Here is a 26772-nt window from a genome sequence, read left to right as displayed (position 1 = left end):
CAGTTGGTGGCATTTATTCACAAAGTTGTGTACACCAGTTGTGTAAGTTGTTGCAATTAAGTGCCACTATTGAAAAATGGAAGGAAGGAGGGTGTGATCTCTTAAAGGTTGAATGCTTTGGAAACATTTCCTTTGGAAAGATTTTATAAATACAGCTTGTGTTTTTACAAAAGTTTTGCAAATTTGCTGTGGATCAGACACTGAAAAAGATGGGAAATTTTATATGAAAATTTAGGAGTATTCACTCATTTGATTCCTTATGTTTTTAATTTTCTTTCTTCTTTTTTTTTTTTTTTTTTTTTTGGTCTTTTCTAGGGCCGCTCCCACAGCATACGGAGGTTCCCAGGCTAGGGGTCTAATCGGAGCTGTAGCCACCGGCCTACGCCAGAGCCACAGCAATGCAGGATCCGAGCTGCGTCTGCAACCTACACCACAGCTCATGGCAACGCCGGATCCTTAACCCACTGAGCAAGGCCAGGGATCAAACCCACAACCGTATGGTTCCTAGTCGGACTCATTAACCACTGCGCCAGGATGGGAACTCCTTAATTTTTTTCAAAATAAGTTTAAATATACAATTATTGATGATATATTATAGCTGTGTTTTATGTGAGAAAAAAAAAATGCTGACCTTCCAAGTGGACCTATGGTCACAGAAATGACCTTTACCCTGTATCAAAAAGGTGTCAACAAATAGCAACAAAAAATAAATTACCTCCTTAACGACTGTATAATTACTGCTTTCAAAGTACTTTGTCTTTAGATAACTTGCTGGATTATCATAACACAGGAGAAGGTCTTTAATGGACACAATAATGAGCTCATCGTGCAGGGTGAAAAGTGTAATATATGAATAGGTATTTTGATAGGGAACCTTATCAAGTGTCAGATCCTATCTTTTCACTTGAGAGTGTGCAGTAAGTACCTACCATGTGGTTAAGTACCATGTGGTACCATGTGGAGAAAAAACGTCAAGTAAAGAAGTTAAATATTTTTAATAATAGCAGGAAGTTCAAAGTGTTAATGTAATTTCTTATTGCTCAATATACTAGTGAGAAACCAGGTGGTTAAAGGTTAAAGAAGATTCATATGTTCATGAAAAAAAATGATGGAAAATGATAAATCTGATTTTCTGTTTCATCTCTGACATGTAAAAAGCCTAGATGCCACTATTCAAGGATCAAACTGAAATCAATGATTTTTCTTGGAGTCATGGAAGAACTGAGGTCTCTGGACAAACAGCTGCCCTAACATCTGGAGAGATACAGGTAAATTCACAGAGTCACAGCCAAGATCTGCATAGGAAGAGCAGAAGCTACTGATGCAATAAAACTGCTAGGATCACTTTAATGATTATTTTGAAGACTCCCTCCAGGCTGAGTGTGGACTAGCTTGAGAGTAGGAAACTCCTGAACTCTGTGGCCTTAAATTGCCTCCTGGATATCAGTGGGTCTTACTCTAGGAACTCTACTAGGTTCTCACAGTGAAACATCCAGAAATCTCCCCTTGGAGTTCCCATTGTGGCTCAGTGGTAACGAACCTCTAATATCCATGAGGAGGTGGGTTTGAGCTCTGGCCATGCTCAGATCCATTATTTCATGAGCTGTGGTGGGTTAAGGATCCATCGTTGCGTGAGCTGTGGTGTAGGTCACAGATGCAGCTTGATCCTGCATTACTGTGGCTGTGGTGTAGGCCAGCAGTTGCAGCTCCAATTCAGCCCTTAGCCTGGAAACTTCCATATGCCACAAGTGTGGCCCTAAAAAGCAAATAAAATAAAATAAAATAAAAAAATAAAATAAAATAAAATAAAATAAAATAAAATAAAAATAAATAAATAAAAAAAAATTCTGCTCAGACCCTTCTTCCTAATAAAGACCGAATGCCTAAGGGCAAAGACTTTATCAGATTATCCCACCACAGGTAGGAAACACATTCCTCAGACCCCAGTCCCTTCTAGTCTGCTTGTCTTGCCTGTGGGTTGGGGGAAAACTAAGAAACACTCATGAAGGTCACAGTCCAGGGACAGAGACTCACTAAAAATGTGAGACTTGATGATAAGATAATGAAATTCTCCTTACCCAATACCCTACCATCACACCAGAATAACTCTGTATGTCAACTTAAAGTGCTGCATATACATGACTCTATATAAGGAAAAGTTTCAGCAAATTTAAAAATAACAAACTATTTCCCATGTGGTCTGGGTTGATAATTCTGAAACTGATAAACGCACACTGGAATTCAGCAGTTATATAAATGGGAAGAGCCTAGTTTCTCACTACTGAAGTGAGATATTATAGCTAAACAAGGAAAAACATTAGGATGATGCTCGTGGTGCTGGGTTAGAGTTTGAGATATCAATGTAAACTCATGTTTAGTTTAACGTAGATACAGACGATTACAAATGAAATATTTACATGTGTGTATATGCGTTACCATGACCCACATAGATCTTCTTACTCTGTATGCTGAACTTTGGAATTCAAAACCCACTAGTAGCCCTGAGCACACTTAGCCCCCAGATCTTAGTTTGTAATACCATTCTTCAATAAAAGGAACCGGGCTTCTTAGGAGAAATGGCCCATTCTAAGCCTCAGGCAGGAAAGATCCAAGATGAGCCTGCAGCCTGGGAGGAAGTCAAGTGCTTTAACAAAACAAGACCAAACAAAAACAAACAAATAACCCACAAGGATGGGTGGATGTCAAAGAACACAGGTGCCAACTCAAAGAAATCCCAATGGCCCACAATGGAACAAGGTCAGCCACAGGAAAAAAAAAAAAAAAAAAAAAAAAGAAAGAAATATTGGATTATTGCACCAATTATAAATATATACATACTAGTAAACACATACTGATAAGGATAGATGACTACATAAATCCATGATGGAGAAGAGACAAATCTCATCAGAAGAAGAATCCTGAATAATTATGCAGATGTTCTGCCCTTGGGAGATGAAGCCTGACTCCCCACTCCCTAAGTGTGAACCAGGCCCAAGGAGACTCATTTCCACAAACTCATGTGTAAAAAGGGAGGGGAGAAAAAGAGCAACTCTATAGGCAAGAAATCTGGCAAACACTCTCTCTGGTCATCAACTCAGTTTCCACAATGATGACTCAAGTGCCCGTGATATGATGTCATGCTGGCCCTTCACCTCTGTGTCCTCCTGCCAAAAACCCGTTGCCCCAATCTCATCATGAGGGAAAAAAAATCAGATAAATCCCAATGGAGGGACGTTTTATTATATCCCCCAATCAGCACTTCTCAAACTATGACCGTCATCAAAAAACAAGGACAATGTGATAAATTGTCCTATCCAAGAGGAGCCAAGGAGACAGGACAACTAACTCGAATGTGTCTCCTGTAATAGAATGAGGACACTGCTTATAAACTAAGAAACCCAAGTCAAGTTAATAATAATATATCAATATTAGGCTTTAAATATGACATAGATACCACACTAGTAGAAGATATTAAAATAGTGAAAACTATGGGATATTTGAGAACTCTCCGTAACAATTTCTAAATTTTTCTGTAAATATAAAATGGCTATAAAAATAAAGTTTATTAAAGACATGGTAAATCTAAACACATTTAAAATGCATGGATGTTCCATTAGACAGAAGCAACAACACAGTGTGCTTGGTAACAGGCGAAAATGAATTATTAGCAGTATATACGGAAGGAGTCGAGAGAAAAAAAGTGAATGATCAACTGCCTACCTTCGCTTTCTTAATCTCTTTTTACCTATTTCCTCAGTTAGTACGTGGAGTCAGTAATAGAACCCATCTAGGTAATTTCTTAAGATTAAAAAGTACTTGGAACCATCACAGAACACAGCAAATCTCAAAAGTACTGTCTATTGCTATCTTTACATGTCAAAACATTTTTTGACTTTTTACTTGGAAATAATTTTGACTTACAGAAGGCTTGAAGATACAGTAAGAATTTTCCCTCCTGCCCTCCCCAAGCTTCCCCTAATGATAATCTCATATACATAGAGGGCAATTATAGCAGCTTGGAGACTGACGCTGATAGACGGGCATTAAATGACAGAACATACTTGCATTTCACTGCTTCCTCAGCGTTGCCCTTTCCTGGTTCAGGATTCATCCCGGGACCATACTTTGTATTTAGTTATAATGTCACTCTAATCTCCTCTAATCTGTGGCAGTATATCGATCTTTCTCTACTTTGAGATCCTGACACTTCCGAGGAATACTGACCAGATATTTTGTAGAACGCCCCTGCGGTAGCATATATCTGAGATTTTTTTCAGGATGAGTTGGAGTCTGTGCATTTGGGGCAGGAATAAAACAGCAGTATTATGGTACTTTTCTCCACGCCTCACATCCAGAATGGGGTCTATTTATCTTATTGGCGCTGCTAACTTGGATCACCAGATAAATGTGCTGTCTTCCAAGTTTCCCCATTATAAAATTACTAATTTTCCCTTTTGATGAATACGTCTCTTATGGGAAGATTCCTTGAGACTATGGTCTATCTATCGTCGATGCCTACTTGCAACGCTCATTTATACTAGCGCTCACCTAAAGATGATTTTCCATTTCCATTATTCCTCCCACTTTTAATTAATTGAAATTCTGCTTTAAAAAGAGCTCTTCCTTCTCCCAATTTATTATGTACTCGGTTATTTATTATCAGTATACATATATAGATACATAAAACTTGCTAAGTAAATCTCTCTTGTTTGCAGTCACTGCTGTTGATAGTGGCTACTGTCAGAAAATATGACATAATTAGAAGAAGATTCAACTGTGTGTACACAGGAAACAGAAATCTGACATAAAGTTAGTATCAGACTGGTTAAATTTTAGAACTATGGGACATTTGCAAGTTAGCTGATATGATGTTTATCACAGCAATTGCTGTTTATTCACTGATTGAGTCAATTAATATACATGTAAAGATTTCTAGACTTCTACTTCTCTGTGAAAAGGGAAAAAAGGAAATAAAAATAGCACAATGCACACCATTTATTTCATTTCTTCCATTTACCTTTATTTCTTGTTTCCATGAAATTTTATATATATATAAAATCCGTAAACGTGTATCTCAGGAACTGCAAATTACATGAAAAAAAGGTCCTGAGAGTACAGTTCTATTGAACTTTTTGTAGCTAAGAAGTAACCAAAATGGAAACAGAAATAAAAGCAAAACATTTCAGATGCATGGAGTCATTAATTAGAACACCAGAAAGAAACAGAGTCACTGGCCATTTAGCCGCACAGCCACCATTATATAAGCATAAGACGGTAAGGACTGTGAATGGAAAGTTTGTCTGATTTAAAAAAAACATTAATTTTTTTTAAATCCAAAACAACTACATTATATTTTAATTTCTTTTCAAATTTGCACTTCAAGGTTTTGTAACAAGTGAGTGAAAGAAAAAATGCGAAGAATTATAGAATACATATGTATATTCATATGTATATATAAACAAGTATGTGTATAAACATATTTTATATCTTTACATATGTAGACATCTTGAAGATAGACACGCCAGGGCAATCTTATTAAAAGTGAACTTTGTTTTGTTTTTATTTTTTGGCCATGCCCAAAACATGTAGAAGTTTCTGGGACAGGGATCGAACCTGTGCCACAGCAGTAACCAAAGCCATAGCAGTGACAATGCTGGATTCTTAACCTGCTAGGCTACAGGGAACTTGCTATTGGAGTGAATGTTTTTAAGTACTTAAGACATGTTTGATCAATGTGATAGCGTGTTTTTAAAATTTTACTATAAAGGATTTTTCTAATTTTCTTGCCATGAATATTTATCATTTCTATAAACTCAAAAAATAAACAGCATATTCCAATAACTTGATTTAATATTGTTTCTTTGAACTGTATTCACCAGCGTAAGGAGAAAAAGACAGCTGGAAAGACAAAGTTCAAATCTTTATCTTCTTTTTTTCTCATAATCTTCAAATATTTTGACATGATTCCCAAGTGTTTGTCAAGCAGTTCTGAACAAAAAAGTACAACAGTAGGTCAAATCTTTGAAATAACAAAAGTCAGGCTCCCTCAGTGAACTGCCTAGATCCTCTGATTTTTTTCTCCTACAGAACAAAGGGAAGGTATGTTTAGAACAATTTTATTTAAAAATAATCCATTGAGATTTCAACTTCAAAATGTACACAAATAAGTCTTGACTTCCAATATAATCCTTTGAAATACTATCTAGAACAGAAAAGCATTTGTCTAGAATATATGTTTCCACCTAGGGTATAAATTCTAACAAAAATTACATTGCTCTACAAGTTTGGACAAAACTTTAGCATCACTGTCTAGAATCAGGGTGCATAAGAGAGTAAAAGGTTATTTCACGAAAGCACAGAAAAGAAAATCATGGACATGGAGAACAGACTTGCGGGTGCCAAGGGGGAGGAAGAGGGAGTGGGACGGATTTGGAATTTGGGGTTCATAGATGCAAACTATTGCCTTTGGAATGGAAACGCAATGAGATCCTGCTCTATAGCACTGGGAACGATATCTGGTCACTTATGATGGAGCACGATAATGTGAGAAAAAAGAAGGTATACATGTATGTGTAACGGGGTCACCTTGCTAAAGAGTAGAAAATTGACAGAACACTGGAAACCAGCTATAATGAGCAAAATAAAAATCATTATACACATAAAAAAAGAAATTACATTTTAATGGTTTTTACATGATATCGCCACTCTTAGCATAGATTTACTAAAATATGCCATTGCTCGGGAGTTCCCACTGTGTCCCAGCAGAAATGAACCCAACTAGTATCCTTGAGGATGCAGGTTTGATCCCTGGCCTTGCTCAGTGGGTCAAGGATCCAGCATTACTGTGAGCTGAGGTGTAGGTCATAGATGCGGCTCGGATCCCACGTTGCTGTGGCTGTGGTGTAGGCTGGCAGCTGTAGCTCCAATTCAACCCCTAGCCTGGGAACTTCCATATGCTGTGGGTGCTACCCTAAAATAAATAAGTAAATAAGTAAAATACACCTTTCCTCAAAAATTATTACAAATCACTGTATTCCTTTGGCAGACAATGCAAGTTTGTGTGTGGAATGCATAGTTTTTGGCTGAAAGGGTGAAATCTAGGTGATATCAGCACAGAATTGGCAAGTAGCATACAAAGCACATTAAATCATAAGGATTATGAACACATATTCTTAAAAATTATCTGTTAGCTATATATTCAAAACAACTCTCAAACAACAGCTGAGAACCAAGGTAAAAAGTCACTGCTGCCCCTGACAGATGCAAACTGATGTAGAATCAAGAAGCCTGGAAAATCAGAACCCTTCCCCCATAGTCACTTACTATAGAATTATATTATCTCCGCTGCTGACATTGTAGAAAAATAGAGTGACTATCATATAGAATAAATCGTCATGCACCGTCAGGCTTAAATATAGATAAAGAATAGCATATGGGATAAAATATCCACACTTATTCCTCTATATAATATTCACATCTACCACTAATTATGAGCATTTTTTATTTCTGTACAAGGGAATCTTCAGATAAATATGCTCTACCATAGGGACTGATATCTAAATACGCATATTTTTCCGGGGTGACTGCCGATTTCCAAAATCATCGAATTGTACATATTAAATGTGGCAGTTCTTTGAATATTAACCATACCTCAATAAATCTGTTGAAATAAATTAAATATAAAATCAAAAGCTCAATAATCTTGAATGCATTTTATCTGGCTTAAATTTATTAATTTTATATGAATTACTCATGATAAAATTAAAGTTTATACTCATCACTGTTTAAAATAAGAATTCTATAGGCCCTTTGTAAACTATTTAATTTTAAATCAATAAAAATTATATAGTGTCTATAATTGCTATACCATACGTATAGAATAATATGTTTAAAATAATCTAATTTTATTGACAAAAACATTGAGACTTACTGCAGAATTTGAGGGAGATATCTGCTGTTATAAAATAATAATTAAGGAAAAATTTTATGGTTTATATAATGTGGCAAAAATGCACCTTTGTCAGCTTTCTTAGTGTTTGCCTGTCTCCTGAGTCATGAAAACTCAGGAGCTCTCTAAAAGCCCTCCGAAGATAGAGAATATTTGCTTTCACTTCCCCCAGAAATATTTTAGTTTTCACATACCATGAGAATTAGAGTTTGCAACCTAATAGTCCAGCAATTGCTTCCATCCAGTAAGGTTTTTCTTATACTGGCAAGAGCCGAAGTTTACACTTCCCAATGGGCAACTCTCTTAGAATATGAGGCAAGAGATTATATTCGTGCCTCTTCAAAAATAAAGGAAATTTGTATTTTCCCCACCCTCCCCTATGGAGTGAGCCTACCACGTGTGTAAGAGTTCCCCCCAGCTCTTACAGCATAGCTCTTCACGAAGGCTGGGCATGGGGGGCACAGACGCTGCAGTGTTACTTTAGCTATTGATTGTGCTCTGAGCATAAAACAGTTCTTTATGCTCATCCAGGTTCATGTTCTCCACACAGCCTGTGTAAGGCGGGTGACATCTCAGATCCTTCCCACTTTCTCACAACCTCGATTTACACAGCGTTTAAATGGTGTCGTTTGTTAAGAGTTGCCATGAACATAAAATTGTCTATTTCCAATCTTTTTTCTGGAAGTTCTTAAACATCGTATTTTCCCAAAACGTAATGCTTTACGCTATCCTTAAATACCACTTTAAGACGTATGAAAACTCCCAAAGGTAAAGATTTATAATGGACACAATGAAGATTTCTTAACGATAGGATCATAAGAAAGAAGCAGCATAATTTATAATGGGCTGTGAGCTGTGGTCTAGAGCTTACATCCCATAATCAGCACAGAGCTCTTGTTATTAACAGGAAGCAAAACAAATTAGTAGCATTATGCTAACATTTTTCAAATGTTCTGGGTTACTTTTCTGAGGGTTCTAATATCAAAACATTTGTGATTTATTTTGCAGGTAGAGCAGTAATGGAAATCTATCAAGGGCAGAGAGGAAATATTTTTTTTACTAGAAATATTAAAGTGAAATACTTGATTTGAAATCAGCTGTAATCATGCAGTAAATCCATTCCTCTGTAGTATCAAAAGGTTACATGCAGTGTTCACCCGTAAATACTAATGAAAGAACGTGCAATACTGTAATTCTGATTATTTTAAGCACCTGAAAGTTGATGGGTCTCGGGCAGCTCATACAGCTAATGGACACCTCTATGAATTTGCATTTCAAAGTTACAAATGTCACTGAACACAGCAAGTGTGTTTATATAACATACAATCAGAGTTCTATTTTTATTTACATTTAAAAACTATTTCTAGCTTATGCACGTCCTATTCTGCAGCACCATGATAAATGAAAGTCATAAACACTTCTGAAGGAATCAGTGAGCCAGCCATGATTACAAGCTTACTGTGTACATCTGGCTATACTTTATCAACTTGCATATTTTAATTAAATAATTGATGTCATGGATCATTATAACTCTTTTAAGTACTTTTCCATGTTCTTATGACCATGGAATTCAATTATAAAATTAAGAAAAACATTATATTTTTAAGCATGCTTTGCAAAGTAAAATTTGAGAACTAAAACGCTTCTCATGACAAAATGGAAATATAAGTTGGCAGAGACGATATCAAGGTGGTGTGATAGTTTTTGCTCCTTTAGATTTTCCTTTAAATCTTGCCAGCAGGATATAAAGATATATACTTACTGTGGTTTATAGTCTACATACTCATAAATAATAAGTTGTGTTATTAAACTTCCGTTATGGGTACATTGAATAGAGCTTTAGAAAAGGAACATTGTCAAAGACAGAATCCTCACATTAAAATAGTTCCATTATTTAAAAAGATTTGCTTTTGTTTCTTGCCTTGTCTTTCTCCTCCCTCATTCTCTCTTCCACCTCCTCTAGAAGGTTTTGTCTCTATCTTTTTCCTGACAATTCTTTTATCACCTGAACTCCATGTTGCTAAACCCACTGGTCATTTCCGCACTCTCACCTCAGGGCCTGACTTCACTGACTTCTTCTTCCTAAAACACTTTCTCCTCTTAATCTCTCTGGCCCTACTCTGTGTTTCTTTCCATTCCTCATTCCTGGTCAGCATTCTTGCTCTTCCTTAATGTGGCTCCTCAGCTTCCAACCTTTAATTGTGGGGATACCTTAAGATTCGGTGCTGGGTTGTTTCTTAACCCACACATTCTCTTTAGAACATTCATCCTGAATATTAATTTGTATACTCAAAATCCCAAAGCGATACCAACCTCTCAGTAAAGTAATTGACATTATCATTCCTTTGTTGTTAGAATAAAACTAGCAGCGACTGAAAAAAACAAACAAAAACCTAACAGTTGCTTAATTCTTCCATTTTCCACTCTTTTACATCTATTCCATCACCAAATCCTTCCAGCTTAACATCTATAACAAAACCCATTACATGTTTCTTCATGCTATGCTACTGCCCTTATCCAAGTGTTCCTTCATCTCTTCCCTAGACAAGTACAATGACAGCACCCCCCATGGTTTCCCTGCTTCTGCCCTCCCCAAATGCTTTCTGCATGAAGCAACCAAAAACTCTTCTTAAAACAGAACATACTCAAGCTTTATAATAGCTTATCATTCCATTTAAAATAGATATAAGCCTCTTATCATGGAATCCAGGAGCAGCGCAATGAGGATCCATGAAGCATCTTTCATGACATATAAAATATGTCATGAAACTTTCTCCTCTACACACAGTTGACCAACCACACTGACTTTTTTTTTTTTTTCCATTTCCACAACATGTCAAATCCATGCCTACCTTAACATTTGCAGGCTGTTTCTTCTGGTTGGGGAGTCTTTCCTCTGCCTTGTCCACAGATGTGCTCAGTGAATCAGCCTCAGCTCTGTCTTCTCTTTCCGGGGCGAGGTCACATTTTTTGAACCATCAATATCTAAAATGTGATGTCCACCTGTATCTCAACCACTCTCATATCTCTCCATTTTCTTTCTTTCTTTCTTTTTTTTTTCTTTTTTTTCTTTTGTCCTTTTAGGGCCACACCCATGGCATATGGAGGTTCCCAGGCTAGGGGTCTAATCGGAGCTGTTGCTGCTGGCCTGTGCCAGAGCCACAGCAGCGTGAGATCTGAGCCGGGTCTGTGACCTACACCACAGCTCATGGCAACGGTGGATCCTTAACCCACTGAGAGAGGCCAGGGATCGAACCCACAACCTCATGGTACCTAGTTGGATTTGTTTCTGCTGTGCCATGATGGGAATTCCATCCATTTTATTTCTATTACCTGAGAGCATCTTGACATTATCTTAAACGCATTTAAGTCGACTTCTTTTCTTTTCTTTCACTCACTCTGATGTTTTCCCCAGGAAAATGAGGGCATGTACGCCTGTCCAGGGCTAGATCACTAGTATGTGGACAAAGTAAGAGCTCAATAAACTTTTGTTCAATTAATAGATACAGTGCTTGAGTTTCCAAAACAGCCTGAGGTATGTAATTTAAAGTAACTATCATAATTTTCTATTGTAAAAGAAACATTTGTATAATAATCAAGATAAAAATTCTAGCAAAAAGTCAATAAATTACAAATGTAATTCAGAGAAAAACAAAATGAACTTTTTTCGAAGGATAAAGATGTATATTATACACACACACACACATCTTTGTTTCCATGGCAATATCTATAATTACTGAGCAAATGTAATATTAAAAACTCAATTCTTTAAAATAAAGCATGCAACAAAAATGATTTGAATAGATTTATGTCTGTTTCCAGTTTACCCCTTTGTTGACTTTTTTCCTATGCTTTTCTTCTCAGCTACATTCTCACTCATTGTACATTGTTTTTCTGTTTTTATTTGCTTATTGACCAATCCCTCAACTTGACAGTAAACTCTATTAAGAATATTAGCCTTTACCCTGGTTTACCACTGTTGATTCATGGCCAAGCGTGGAGTCTACATTCAAAAATTGCACAATAAATGATTGTTGAATAAATGAGTGAATGAAAACGGTTGTAAGCCTGAAACACTTGGTACTATATTACCAGTTCCCACTGAGATCTTAATTTTATAAGACTCGGCACAGTTTCCATCAACTTTCGACCATGTAGAAGTGCTCTGTCCTTTCACGAACATGTGTGGGTTTTGCATGTATCTTATTTAAAGTATATAACATTGTCGATATTTTTATAAATATATTGCAAAACAATTAGCATTAATGTTATTTCTTTAGTGACACGGATTTTCTTTTTTTGATTGAATATATCTGACATAGAGCATTCCATACCTTTAAAGTGTGTGTTTACATAGTGAGATAGAATTGGCTTTGCAGTGAAATTTATCAAGTAACATAATTACAGCACAAGACTGTTGTCTGTATTTGTTACGCTGTGCATTAGATCTCCACCGTTTGTTTACTACTCACTGCAAATCTGGACCCTTAAACAACACAATCTTATTCTCCGACTCGTCAGCCTCCGGTTACCACCATTTCACTCTGTTTACTATGGATTTGACTTTTTTAGGTTTCCGTTGTACTTACCGTTTGCTGCTCCTCAAGTGGTCAAGCTTCTGTAAATAGAGAGTGCAAGTGCAGTGACAAGTCAAGATGTGCATCCCAACTCTGACAATTGTCTCCCAGGATCAGTCTTCCCAGGGTGGAGCCTTTTAACGTAGTGCTCGAAAAGGGAAAAGAAAGAAGACGTGTATTTGCTTGTCTGCTTCTCAGGAAATAACTAATGAAACACATCTCTCCCAAATTGCCAATTTGAGCTGTACAGCAACACTTCCTAATTGTGAATGGATGGATGTCACTTAATTCAGTAAAGTTTCCATCCTCCAACTAGGAAAATTGGGTTACCTTTCACTTAGCCAACCAAGGCTTCTCTTCCATGTTGAGCAGAAATACAGCCTATAGAGGCACTTTTCTTTATAAACGTGGCTAATATTTTTAAAGGTATTCTGGAAGAGAGATAAAGAAAAAGCAGTATTCCTAACCTAAAGGAAGATGGGAAAAACAAAACAAACAAACATAAAAACCTGGTCCATTTGGTGAAGGAAACAAGCAGAACTTTGGCTGAGAAAACAAAGGAAATATTTATGCAGAATGAAAATCAAGAGAGTCCTATTTCTCCAGAACAGAGAACAGAATTAATTGACATGGCGCAGGTGAAATTTAGAGGCTGGCAGTCGATGAAACTAATAACCAGTAAAAATCAAGAACGAAAAGAATCGGTGAAGGCTTTGGTGAAAGGCAACTGTGTTTTACATGTGCCCTAGTATTTACCGAAGTACTTCACACAAGATGTTTGGAAATTTTTGCCGTAAAGGTCCCGAGAGTGAATATTTACAAATTGTAGGCCATATGGGCTCTGGTGCAGTAAGAAAACGGCCATAGACACAAGTAAGGGAAGGACAATGGCTTTGTTCCAGGTAAACTTTATCTACCAAAACAGGCAGCCGACCAGATGTGGCCTGTGGATGGGGGGTCTGCTGACTAGTGCTTCAGACAATAATTACAGGAATTGTGAATTTTTCCAATGTTTTTCATTTCTTTCATAAAAAATATTACACAATTAAGAGATGCTTCACAACCCTGAAACAAGTCTGAGCTCCTGACATTCCGCAGAAAGTAAAATGTGTGTCCTGATGAAGAGACAGGCAGTTATGACAGACAGTAAAGTAAGATGTGTGTTTATTTACTAAGGCAACATCTACCTCTGCAGAGAGTGGTTTGAATAATTACATTGAAAAACATTGGGCGTTCCTGTTGTGGCTCAGTGGAAATGAATCTGACTAGCATCCACGAGGATGCAGGTTCGATCCCTGGCCTCACTCAGTGGGTTAAGGATCCGGTGTTGCTATGAGCTGTGGTGTAGGTCACAGGCTCAGCTCGGATCCCACCTTGCTGTGGCTGTGGTGTAGGCCAGCAGCTATAGCTCCAGTTTGACCCCTAGCCTGGCAACTTCCATGTGCCACAGGCGTGGCCCTTAAAAAAATATAGCAACACAGGAGAAATGTCTACGCAGAGGGTGGTAGTCCATTTCACCAGGAATTGGTTCTACCTAAAGTAAACATGCCCTACAAAGTGTGGGCAGTTGAAAAGCTCTGCATATGCTCATTAAAGTCACACCCCTACCTCGAAGAAGCAGAGACTGAGCCATTCCTGCCCCGGGGCTTTTGCCCACACCGTTTTCTCTCCCTGGATTTCTCCTTTCACTGCTTTCCATGAACGCAGTTGCATCATGACAATATCAGCAATACCGTAAGAAACAGAAATCATGATTGAATGACTATAGCGTGACCATGTATGTAATGTCACGACTCCTTGCTTTTTCCAATCTAGTTCTCAGCCCTTCAGACAGGACGTCCCTGGCAAACAGTACATGCTTTGCACCCCTCCTGCTCTTCCATTGCTTTGTTGAATGTCCATCGGTGCACTATGTAAAACCACCTTATTTGTTTGACTGCTTGTTGCTGACTGTACCCCAACTAAAACTTTAAGAGGCCCAAAGAAGGATATTGTTCACAATTTACAGGGGTGCTTGGCATATGATGGGGACTAAGCCGGAATTCTAAGTTCTCTGAAGGCAGGTACGTTCTGTTTTTCTATCACCCATAACACCCAACTTCAGTAAGTTATTTATTGTGGAAAAATCTACCAATTTTTGCTTTGGATTGTTTAGAATGGCTTTGATTTTCTTAAGTGTTTTCAATAATAGCTTTTGAGTGCAGTAGGCTGAACAAAAGGACATCCTTCATCTTCATAGACTAATGTCCTTTAGGCTAATGAATAATTTTAGGCCTCGGAAATTCACCTACTGTCATATCCAGGCAACTTCAGCATCCAAGCTTCTGGCTGTTTCCGAAATTCACGTTCACGTTCCAGCGTGAATTTCCAGTTTGCACTAATTTATTCGGAATAGCAAATAGAAAGGCAAATTGATTTTAACTGGAGTGTCACTCTCATGGGTTGGTAGTGGCTGTTCAGAGCACCAAGGTGAGGTCTGCTCTGACGCTGCATCTGGGCTCAGCTGGAGGGAGACTGCCCTGGAGGCTTAGTGATGCTGTCTGGGGGAGGAGAGCAAAGATTGGGTCCAGGACATGCGCAGTGCCTATTTCACATCATTCAGAAAGAAGCATGGCGTGTTATTCTAAAAGATGTTTTGGAATGCGCATCTATTACTACTGCTTAAATAACACCAGTGCTTTCTCTTTTACATGGGATTTTTACTTTGTCCTCCCCGTCTTCCTTTCTATTGTTACCACAGATGTCCACTGTATTTCACTCTTACACTAGTTATTAATACGAGTATCTCTTGCTTGATCAAATTCTTAGATTCAAACAGCCATACACAGATTAAAAACTTAATGAACTACGTATTTCAATTCTATGTTGTGTTAAATTTTAAATAGTTATGTAATAGTTGCAGGGGAAAACAAATGTTAGCTGATGAAATATTAACAATGTAGAAAATATGAGAGCATAATTGAATGACAATGAAAATAGCATTAATATCAGATAATGTCTGGACATTTTTACTCCCATTGCATTATTTATTGAGGATGGCAATGTTTATATGGCCATCTGTTCAATATCCAAAGTGCTGCATGTCATTAAGACGCTAATTTACTATCAGTGGCAGAACAAATAAATAAAAAAAAACTATTTTCTTACGTTAGAAAATATGAAATAAAAATTCCTCTTAAGAGACGAAAATCCTTAGGGAATCATTGTGAATGTTATCTTCAATTGTAAAAATTCCGATTCGATTTATACTGTTTTATTTCCACGCCACTGAATGTGAAATCTATGATATGGAGCTTGGAGTCTGTTAAGTCTACAACAAAGAGATATGTGGTGACAAAGCAAAAACCTTGTCTGAAAGACTTTAAAAATACAAACCTAGGACCATGCTACCACAGAAGATCACTGTCATTAAAATCCACTGGCTCTGAGTTTTGAGTCAGAAAATCAAGATTTCTGGATTACAGTGATCCCACGGGCTAATTATCCTAAATACTGTTTTGCTTGAATTTCTTCATAAACATCACTGCTAACTCATTATCCACTAGAGATTGTAGAGTTTAACCTCAAAATTAATTTTTTAAATCAACCGAAGGAAAGCTCAAGTCATCAAAAGTAACATCATTATACAAGTATTCAGAATATATTTATAAATGTATTAAGGATACATTTTTTAAAAGAATGTATTGAGAATAGATATTTTATAAATGTATTGAGAATAGATATTTTTAAAAGGAAAGAATTAAGATGAACCCAAACCCAGTCATTTCCCAGAAATTTGGCAAACACTGGTGCGTTACATAATTACACACACCACTTCTGGTCCATTTTGCCTTAACTGGTGAAAATTTTGCTGTAAACTCATAGTTCTCTGACTGTCAACATCTATACACCACTGAGGTACTCTGAAATAGCCTTCACCATATTTGAATAGATCAAGATGTCAGAAATTTATATTGCATGTCAGGCTAAAATGTAACTTCGTACAACGTTAAGTTATAACCTCAAGTTCTACCTTATGGGATCACATGAGAAACTCTAATGCATCTCTGAGTAAAGAGTATCAAATTTTTGAGAAATAGATCATATTTCTTGAACTTATTCTCTGGGTTTTGTACTTATTCTCTTGACTTTCGGATCCTTTACCACCATGGTCGTATTCCATGAAGAATGTATTTCCCAGTGTCCCTCCTAACATGCCATGTTCATAATGACTTCAAATTAATGACAAGGAAAGATATCTATAACCCAAATATATGGATTCTACTTTATATTAAAAATATACTTTTTCCTAAGAAATAAAAGATCCACTCTCAATTCTGATAAAAACCCAAAGTAAGGAAAAGTATTTATGGAGCATAGCCTGAAGGATTTGCAGTCCGTACACTCATTAAGTAATTCTAAAATCTATTTTTGGATTAAATCTGGCAATTAGGAAATTCCCATAGGATTAGCCAAACTGCCTTGTGCCTTGGCCATGACAGAATTAGAGTAAATTGCAAACATTAAACGAACGGTCCACACTTTTTCACCCCTTACGTGTAGTTGACTCTGTTTATCATTATATCACCCCAGCTCCTCTTCAAATTGAGTGCAGGAAATCTTGGAGCTCAATTTTTGGCTCACCTCTTAGAATAGACTAGTGCATCATTTCATCCCACGTGTTTGGAGTGCAAGGATAATACCTGGCTTACTCTCATTGTATGTCCTTGACTTCCTTGTTTATGTAAAATATTTATCTAAAGCAGTGTCATTTTTTAAGGAACAAATTAAGGAACAAGGAAATGAAAGCAAATGTGAACTGCTTACAGAGCAGGGCACTGTAGTAGGTGGAGTTACCTCCTTTATATTTATACAACACAACACGACATGTATATATATGTTCAGGCACCTGAGATGGCTGTTCTCTTGCTCTCTGTACATCCCTTGTTCGACCAGTCCCTGCCTCACCTACACCCTACTCACCTGACTGACCTTCCCTCTTCATTGCAGAGCATAATCAGTAAATGACTCCATACTTGCCTCTGGTCCCAGCTAGTGATGACACCGGCCACTGTGATTGCTTATCAAAGGTGGAGGGTGAGGAGTGTTACACCTGGATTGTCAATCCAGAACCTTGCTTCAGACAGGTAAGGTCCCCCAGGCATTAATCCATTCAACCACGGATGTCTCTGTCACTGACTCCAGGCTCGCTCTTTGATTGCAAGACTTGACAAGCACAGGGTTTGAAAGCCACGGGGTTTTATAGCCCAACAACATGACAATTCGATGAATTTGTGCACTTAAGGGCTAGAAATAATATCCACCTACATTTCAGAAAGCAACCACGGTTTTCCCACAAATGAACATTCTAGGCATTTGTTAAATAGATATTCACTGAGTGGCAAAAAGCTAGATATAACGTGGCACCTTCCCAAACCTTGTCGTCTCAGAGGAAGAGACAGCCAATAACCCATAAAGAGTCATAGGGACATTCATGGGATGAAATGGGAGCGTGGAACAGGGATGTTGAGAAAGATCACAGGGGGAGGTTTAAAGCTGCCTAGAGGACGTGACTCTAAGCTCTTTTGAGAGATGAATGTTAATTGGTTCAAGAAAGGAGAGAAGAAAGCATTCAAGCAGAGGACACAGGATTTCTGTCCAGAGGCTGCAGTGTTAACCAGGATGTGATTCCTGGTGGCAAAGCAGAAAGAGAAGAGTATTCAGATGCTGAGCCCCTGCTTTCCTCTTCTTCTCATTCTCTGCCTTTTCAGTTATCCATTGCCGCTTCTATCGCCACCTCAACACTTCATGACTTTATAGATAGCAATGACCTACTCTTTCTCACAGTTCCGTGGCTTGGCTGGGCAGTTCTTGGTTCATCGTGTGCAGCTTTCTTAGCTGGCTCCAATCATCTGACCCAATGACTGGCCTCAGAGAGTTCAAGGGCATTTCATTCACCTTCAGCCAGCTGGTACTGCCTGTGAGTTAGGCACTTTGGTTTCCCACCAGGATCTTACTCCCCGATCAGCAGACTGACCCTTGCATAGTAAGGCAGTGTCATGGTTCTAAAAGATCAAAATTAGGAGTTCCTGTTGTGGCTCAGTGGTAACGAATCAAACTAGTATCTGCGATGGTACGGGTTTGATCCCTGGCCTTGCTCAGTGGCTTAAGGATCCTGCATTGCCTTGAGCTGTGGTGTAGGTCACAGATGTGGCCCGGATCCTACACTGCTGTGGCTGTGGTGTAGGCTGGCAGCTGCAGCTCCAATTCGACCCTTAGGCTGGGAATCTCCTGGCCGCACCTGAGGCCCTAAAAAGAAAAAAAAAAAAAAGAAAGTGAAAATTAGAACCTGCAAGACCTCTTGAGGCCCAGACCTAGGACTAGACTTTCATGGTGCCTTTTTTTTTTTTTTTTTTTTTTTTTTTTTTTTCTGTATTTTATTAGCCAAAACATGTCAGAAGCCCGCCCAGATTCAAGAGGAAGGAAAACGGATTTTACCTCTTCATTTGGAACCAGTAAAATCTTTTGCCCAGTGAGCATGATATTATTGACATAGAGTCACTTTTGACCGTGGTCCATCACACTGCCACTAATGAACTTGGACTGACTTGTGAAAGAGAGCAAAGGCCAGGAGGATCCTTACAGAAAGTTGTCATGTTCCCAGAAGCAAAAAGGCTTTAGAAGGAATAGGTAAAAGGGAGGCTGGAAGGAAAAGAAAGCACCCCAAACAACGCCATCATGTACGATGCTCATTTATACAGAGAGGCTGTTTGTTTTCACTGGAAACGCATCCACCACAGATACACAGTAGGCAATCTACTGCGTAACAAAAAAGCTAAAGAAAGAAAATATAGCCCTAATAGTTGCTGCAATTGAAAAATATAAAAGAATGCTTATTCTTATTTCTTTTATCTTATTTAGACATTCTGAAAAGTAAATGATATCACTGTGCATTTTAAAGATGAAAATCTGAAATTAGGTTATTTGCAAAAAGCCCAGTACATCTTATTCTAAATGAGTGAAAGCAGAAAAGGACATGTGGCCCCCTCGTCAAAGGATGGAGCCTATGGACCCTTTCAAGGGTTATTTCTCCTTCACTTGACGCTAAACCAGTAAACAAGCAGAATGGAGAATACGCGTGCATCCACATACATCCGCCAGGGGGCGGATGCAATTCCTCACCTGGGGAGGCTGAAATTCAACCATCAGTGAGGAATTTGGGGACCCCCTGAGTGAGAGGAACAAAGTAACTGCAGAATTACTGCCTTAGGTAACATTGGCTGGCAAGTAGACCATACCAGCTCTCAAGAATCTACCCACTTTTATAAACAGGGTCTTCTTATTTTGCACACTATTATCTTCAGGACTCTATTAACAGTCTCCGATTCTGAAATCTGTTCCTTTTCTGTAACCCTAAATTGCTTCACTGTGAAAATTTGCTAACGTTTAATCCCCAGCTAACTTTGACTTCTTTTCCTAAAAGACATATTGTATATCTAATTATACAGTGTTTCTAGGTCACTCCAATAAATTCTATGACAAACAGGCTCATCTGAAAACATCTCTAAGTTGAGTTAACAGATTTATAGAATCACGTTCCTTTAGTATCATGCTGTAAAATTACATAGGGGTAATATTGAGTAGAAAATAGTTTGAGCTCAGGTAAGAAAACCATGTCCTCAAATGCTTCCAATGTTCTCTTTTAAATTTGGAAATATTTATGTAACACCTTAGAGTAAGACGACTGTGACTTTTCCAGGTCACTTATACCTAAAAATATTACAAAAAGCAAACACTGATCTTTTCTGGGTTTGAGCACAAAAATTAAAAGCTTCCTTATTTTCGATTCTTTGCTTTTTGGACCATCTCCAGGGAAGCTCTGCTTCACTACAGATTGAGTGGGTTAACCTGTTGCCCTTAAGACTATTTGTCTCCATGGAACTTATTCATTCATCCTCAAAGGCACCTTTCCCTTCAAAGCCATGCAAGCAGAGAGGTTCTTATACAGAAAGAGAATTGATCATGTATTTGTCATACTGCACACAAAATAAGTCATTTGATACAATGGAGCAAACTGTTAGCTGTAAGTTAGTTCATTCCAGTGGACTTTTACAATATGACATTAGTCATATGCTTCTTGGGCGACAGGGAGAAATGACGGTAGGGTCCAATATTTTAATTTTCAATTTGCACAACTACAGCACTCAACCTCAAGAACACATTTTAAAGCAACTTTAGTAAGAAGGCAGCATCATACATGGACAGTATTGCTATCAGTAGGAAGGCATTTTTCTTGGGTCCAATCTTGAATTATTTAAGGTCATAGAGGTACATATATTTGGATGAGTTACAATTGATTTTAAATAATTCAACTTTGCTGTGTTTTATTACTTAGATTCCTAGCAGTTTTAATTATTTAGCACATTGTATCAATTGGGTTTCTCTTATGTAGAAAACAACACTTTTGTGGGTTTTATTTTTTTGTTCTACAATTTGAGTTACTAACCACATTGAAATTTATGTAAACAAATTTACCCTTTTAAAACTTGCCCCATGAGATGGCAAAAAAATTATTTGAAAGAGATTCCAATGAACTATACTTCTCTTTAAACAGCCTAAAGAGGTATGGAGACATGGATTTCAGCCAAGAAAAGAAAAAGAGTAATGGGAAAATAAATTAATTTTAGAAGCTATAAAGGAATAAGTACCAGTAATTGGTAGATATAATATTAGAGTAATTTAAAAATATACATTTTAAACATTATTTTTAAATGAGAACTCCTGAAGCTTTCCGCAACTAGCTCACGCTCTTAAAAGCACTATTATCATACAATCATTTTCAAATAACTTTATTCTCCTTGACTTCCAAGAGAAGTTTTTACGGAAAAGAGTGGGTCAAAATTTTCAGAGTTAATGTATTGGAGCAAGTTCTAGATGGAAGTATAATTCTCAAAAATTTTGCTTTTTTATGTTGGTACAATCACCATCTTTTGCTACTGGAATAAAATCGCATAAAAACTTTACCGTTCTTGAACCCCTTTAGAGTAAGTTGCCTAGATGATGACCCCCTCAAACCAGAACTTTATTTTTATTTTTTTATTCTTTTGCTTTCTAGGGCCACACCTACAGCATATGGAAGGTTGAATTGGAGGTGCGGCTGCCTGCCGACACCACAGCCACAGCAATGCGAGATCCAAAACACACCTGTGACCTATACCACAGCTCACAGCAACACTGGATCCTTAACCCACTGAGTGAGCCTAGGGATTGAACCCACATCCTCATGGATACTGGTCAGGTTCGTTACCACTGAGCCACAATGGGAACTCCAAATCTGAACATTTTAATAAGTACCAACCACAAAGAGGGACATTCATCCTACATACTAGTCAAAATGCAGCCATTAAATAAATCTATTGGAGTTCCTGTCGTGGCTCAGTGGTTAATGAATCCGACTAGGAACCATGAGGTTGCGGGTTCGGTCCCTGCCCTTGCTCAGTGGGTTAACGATCCAGCATTGCCGTGAGCTGTGGTGTAGGTTGCAAACGAGACTTGGATCCAGCATTGCTGTGGTTCTGGTGCAGGCCGGCGGCTACAGCTATGATTCGACCCCTAGCCTGGTAACCTCCATATGCCACAGAAGTGGCCCTAGAAATGGCAAAAAGACAAAAAAAAAAAAAAAATTTAAAATAAATAAATAAATAAGTCTACTAACATTGATATATTACTACCCTCTGATCCAAAGATAATACTCAAGTTTGGTTAGTTTTCCCAGTAATGTGCTCGATAGTAAGTAAGGTCAGGCCATTATCACCTCTTAAACTTCGTTGTCATAAACTTTTAGGTTTTGTTAATTATTATATTTCTTCTTCTTACAGCCCACCTGAGGCATATGTAAGTTCCCAGGCTAGGGGTCAAATAGGAGCTGCAGCGGCCGGCCTATGCCACAACCTTGGCAATGCTGAAGCCTATCTGCATCTGTGACCCACACCACAGTTTGAGGCAATGGCAGGTCCTTAACCCACTGGGCAAGGCCAGGGATCAAACCCACATCCTCACAGACACCGTGTCAGGTCCTTAACCCATTGAGCCGCAATGGACACTCCTAGATTTTGTTTGTTTGGTTGGTTTTGGTTTCTACTCGAGAGCAGTTGTTTGACCTTGATAATCTTGACATGTTGAAGATCACAGACCAATCGTTTTATAGCATGTCTCCTAGATGACGTGTATCTGAAGTGTCTTCATTTTTTGAAAGATTTAAGTTACACAGTTTTGCAGGAATATCGCAGAAGTGATGCTGTCCTCTTCTCCTTCCATTCTAGCAGACAGGACACAGTTTCAATGGGGCCCACTGCTTATAAGGTTGAACTGGGGTACCTTGATGAAAGGGTCCCCCGCCCGGTTTCTACCTGGTGAGTGAGTCTTTTGGTCTTTACAAGGGTTGTGTAGGGAGGCGACTGAGACTGTAACATTTACTCATCAAACTTTCACCCACTAGTTTACCATCTACTTCTGTTTCTTGGATAAATTGATTATTGCTGTGATGCTTGCCAAGTCGTGGTAACCTAATCCCATCCATCCCTTTAGAGTTTTCTAATTCGTGTGACGTTTAAGCAGAGGTTTTTTCTTCTGAAAATTAATTAATTCAGTTAAAAAATCATAGGTTCCTATTTGTTTATAATAATCCAGCCCCATCATTATTTATTTTGCTGATCAGATAACCCCCAATATGGCCTGTGCTCTATCCTTCAAGCTGCCTTTCTGTGGTTCTTGTCTCATCCTGATCTTTCTTAGAGAAAGTCTTTACCTTTTACTACAATAAGATATTCCAGGCTTACCTCACACTTTCACTGCCCCAACCTTGAAATCAGCAATTTCTCCAGAGAACTCTGGTTCTTTTCGATATACAATAGCGCTAAAAATCCAGATTGGACTCCATTTCTACTCACTAGGATTGGGTCCCTGCTACTCTTAGGCTTTTTCAGCTTTTCAGCAGACTGAGCTGAAAATACATTTACTCTTTCCATCCCCCCCACACACTGAGGTCTCTCTGTATGCCACTGGTGCAGCTTAACTGCGGGTTCTGCAATTGCAGATTCAACCAACCTCAGGGCTGTGTCACTGGATAAAGAGGGCTGACTGCACAGTCTGTAAAATGCCATTTTGTACAAGGGACTTGAGCATCCATGGGTTTTGGAATCAGTAGGGATTCTGGAACCATCTCCCATGGTTATCACGGATACGGAGGCACAACTCTCCTTCCCAAACCGTTAACGTCACATTGCTATTCAACATCATAGAAATCATTCTAACATTTCCCTTTTGATGTCTTCTTTCACAGACAGAAGTTTGATTTGATCATTCCTAATATACTTGGTTTTTTGACAAGTTCCTTTTGCATGTTACCAATACCAAGTCACCATTGCAACCCCTCTTGTGCTGAAGGCCTGCTCCACTGGCTTGACGTGCCGCACTCAGCAGGCAGCATCCTCTCGGCTCTGATGCTCCCTGCAGGCTGCCTTCTTTCACTAACCTAATGGATGGACAGCTTCTCTCCACTTGGGCTCTGCACCCCCATACTGTCCTGCCCACTCCAGGGCAAGTAGTTCCTATCTTTCTAGATCCTACCTACTGACTTTTAGAATGAAATATTTAAGAGAGAAGAAAGAAAAGAAGGAAAGAAGGAATGAAGGGAGGGAGGCAAGCAGATAGCAGAATTATTCTCCAAAAGCAAAAAATTTAGGAAACTAAATAATTGTTCTCCCATGAGTGTTTTGTGGGACTTTCTGAGAAGAACGTACCTTTAAATGGCTGTTTCCCATCATAGATGCCATTCATATATGCCAGTACTGAAGGACAAGTAACGTATAGGGGCCATGATGCATTGTCCACCTGCTCAAATTTCCCCAAAGACAAGGTGGACTTCCTAATACGCCTGTTCTTCTCTTAGCTAGACCATTCTAGAACAGTCTATAAAGAAGAAGAGTAATGATAGGATAACACCACTACAGACATGTTGGTTCTGTCTGACTTTTACTCTCTATGGTCCCTACTCTGAGATTAAATAGCCAATCTAATGCACAATAGTTCATTGAACAAAGTATTGACTTATAACTCATGGCATAATGTATTACTTGGTGATAGTTCATACTTAGCGAGCGCTCCATAGCGTTCATATTAGGGGAGTAATTGAGGGTGACAGTCATATAAACAGGTCAATCCTTTTTCTTGGAGGCAGTTGCCTTTTTTTGGTTATTTTGCTAAAATGGCCTTTCTAAATATCTTTCAAGTCACATCCTGTGGCAATCGCGTGCTCGGTCTGTGCATGCAAAGTTCAGTTCTGTATGGGAGCAAGACGGCTGACCTCATCTTTAAGTGTTTTGCCTAATGTAAGAGAAGGTTTATACCCCTACGTGATCCACTCACCCCAACAAATCTATAAGGTCATGGTCAGAATTTAAACTCTGAGTTACAATCAGCAGGACAAGAAGCAGTAGATTTTTTAAAAAAACTGCACGGCACCACGCTGTAATAGATATTTTGTTATTGTTAGATTGCTTGGTTTTGGTTTAACCATTTTCCGAGGGAATGACAAATTATGTTTTCATAACAGCCTCAGAAGAAGTAGCGGGCAACACTGTGTTTCTAATTTTGAATCAGTGGATTTTATAATGTAAACATAAAAGAATTTTGCAGCATGGTGGGAGAAAATGATTTGACTAAACTTGAAATTCTACTGAGATTGCTATTTAAAATAATCAGCTGCAGGGATATCATCTGAGAATGAAAAAATTCATGCTGACTTGTTTTTAGATGAGTTTTTAAAAATATTTTTGAAACTGCACTCATAAGATGAAATTATTAAATTATTTTGAATATATGTCCTTGGGTGATAACACTTACCAACCAAAACATGGCTTATAACACCAGTTCCATTTCACCAACCTCAGGATAGAAAAAAATACCACAACACCCTATCTATTCCACATTAGGTGGAATTTATTTTTTAAAAAGACAGACTTCTTTATTATGCCAAAAAGAAAAAATCCATATTCAGGATACTTAGACAAATGTATCTGATGATAGTGACTTTTATTATAATGAGAGATTATTGGACTGTAATATCAGTAATCATAATTAACGAATCATCATTCATATGTCCATTAAAGTTGAATGTTGTATCTTTACACCGGAAGAAGTAGTGGCTATAATGAGAACAGCACAAGCTTTAGAGTAAAATCATTCTAAACCCCACCTCTGACATTTATTATCTCTGTGTCCTTGGGCCAGTTAACCACCATCCATTTCCTCATCTGTAAAAAGTATTTACCAAATAGGCTTGGAGTGAGGTTTCATGAACTGATGCATGTCAATAACACAGCAGAGTGCCTGGGGATAAGTATGACTCAATATGATACCTTCCTAATATTAATAACTGTGCCAGTTAGGAAATTATTCAGCAAAAGTCAGTTTTGCCCCTAACATTGTGTATTAGCAACACAAAATCAATTCACAGCCTTTTTTTTTTTTTTTCATTTCCTTCTTCTGCTTGTAAAGCCTACCTTCTCTGTTTCTTTTTAGCTAGAGCTACACAGGAGACCCTGCTGTGACTACAGGGGGAAGAAACACATAAACAAGCAAAAAACAAAAACAAAAACAAAAACAAAAACCAAAAAACAGTTCTGAAAAAACATTTTTAAAAGGCAGACTTGTACGATCTAGACTTTGTCCCTTTTTTTCCTTTTGTTTTTTTTTTATCTAACACCCAGGATGCAGGAATGATGTGTAAAACTGTCCAAGTTGCCCTCAAATTATGAATATAAAAGCCACCGTCTTAAAATGGCAGGGAGAAAGGAGAAGAAACCTGAATTCTTGACGGCATTTTAAAACTAAAATAGGAGAAGTGAGAAACTTGTCCAAATGAGGATGCCCCCAATTCTTGCCTCCTTGTGTTCACGAATCCTGAACTATTATAACTCAGACTTTACCCATTCACAAACAGGTTCCCAACACTGAGACAGCCTTCTTGAATTAGGCACCAGAAATCCGTAACTATCCTGTCTGTGGTCGCCCTCTTCTAAGTAGCTATGGAGATGGCTTCAAGCTCTCACTAACGTGGGGAGAGATAAACTTGCTTTTATTTTATGAGGCAAGAATTTGATGGGCTTTTTAGGACTTGGTTAACAAATAAAAAGGCTGGATTAAGTTACATAGGATTCTTGATATCAGAAAAATAAACATCTTTGGTCAAAACCATTCCATTTGGTG

General features: G+C 38.1%; 1 protein-coding gene across 3 annotated transcripts in view; it reads right to left on the bottom strand.

The window, feature by feature from the left end:
* Window positions 1–26772, bottom strand: part of LOC146398773 (uncharacterized) — a 765729-nt gene that overhangs the window by 359690 nt on the left and 379267 nt on the right. For all 3 annotated transcript variants that reach the window (XR_014817271.1, XR_014817272.1, XR_014817270.1), the window contains exon 4: window positions 12538–12673. The gene's annotated coding sequence lies outside the window, so the exon portion shown is untranslated. The remainder of the gene's footprint in view (window positions 1–12537; window positions 12674–26772) is intronic.

Source organism: Sus scrofa, chromosome 10 (genome assembly GCF_054392235.1).
Source record: "Sus scrofa isolate SSC_HxYL_T2T_F1_AM1 chromosome 10, Sscrofa_HxYL_maternal_Yorkshire_Landrace_v2.0, whole genome shotgun sequence".
NCBI lineage: Eukaryota > Metazoa > Chordata > Mammalia > Artiodactyla > Suidae > Sus > Sus scrofa.
This window is presented reverse-complemented; position numbering and strand designations above follow the sequence as displayed.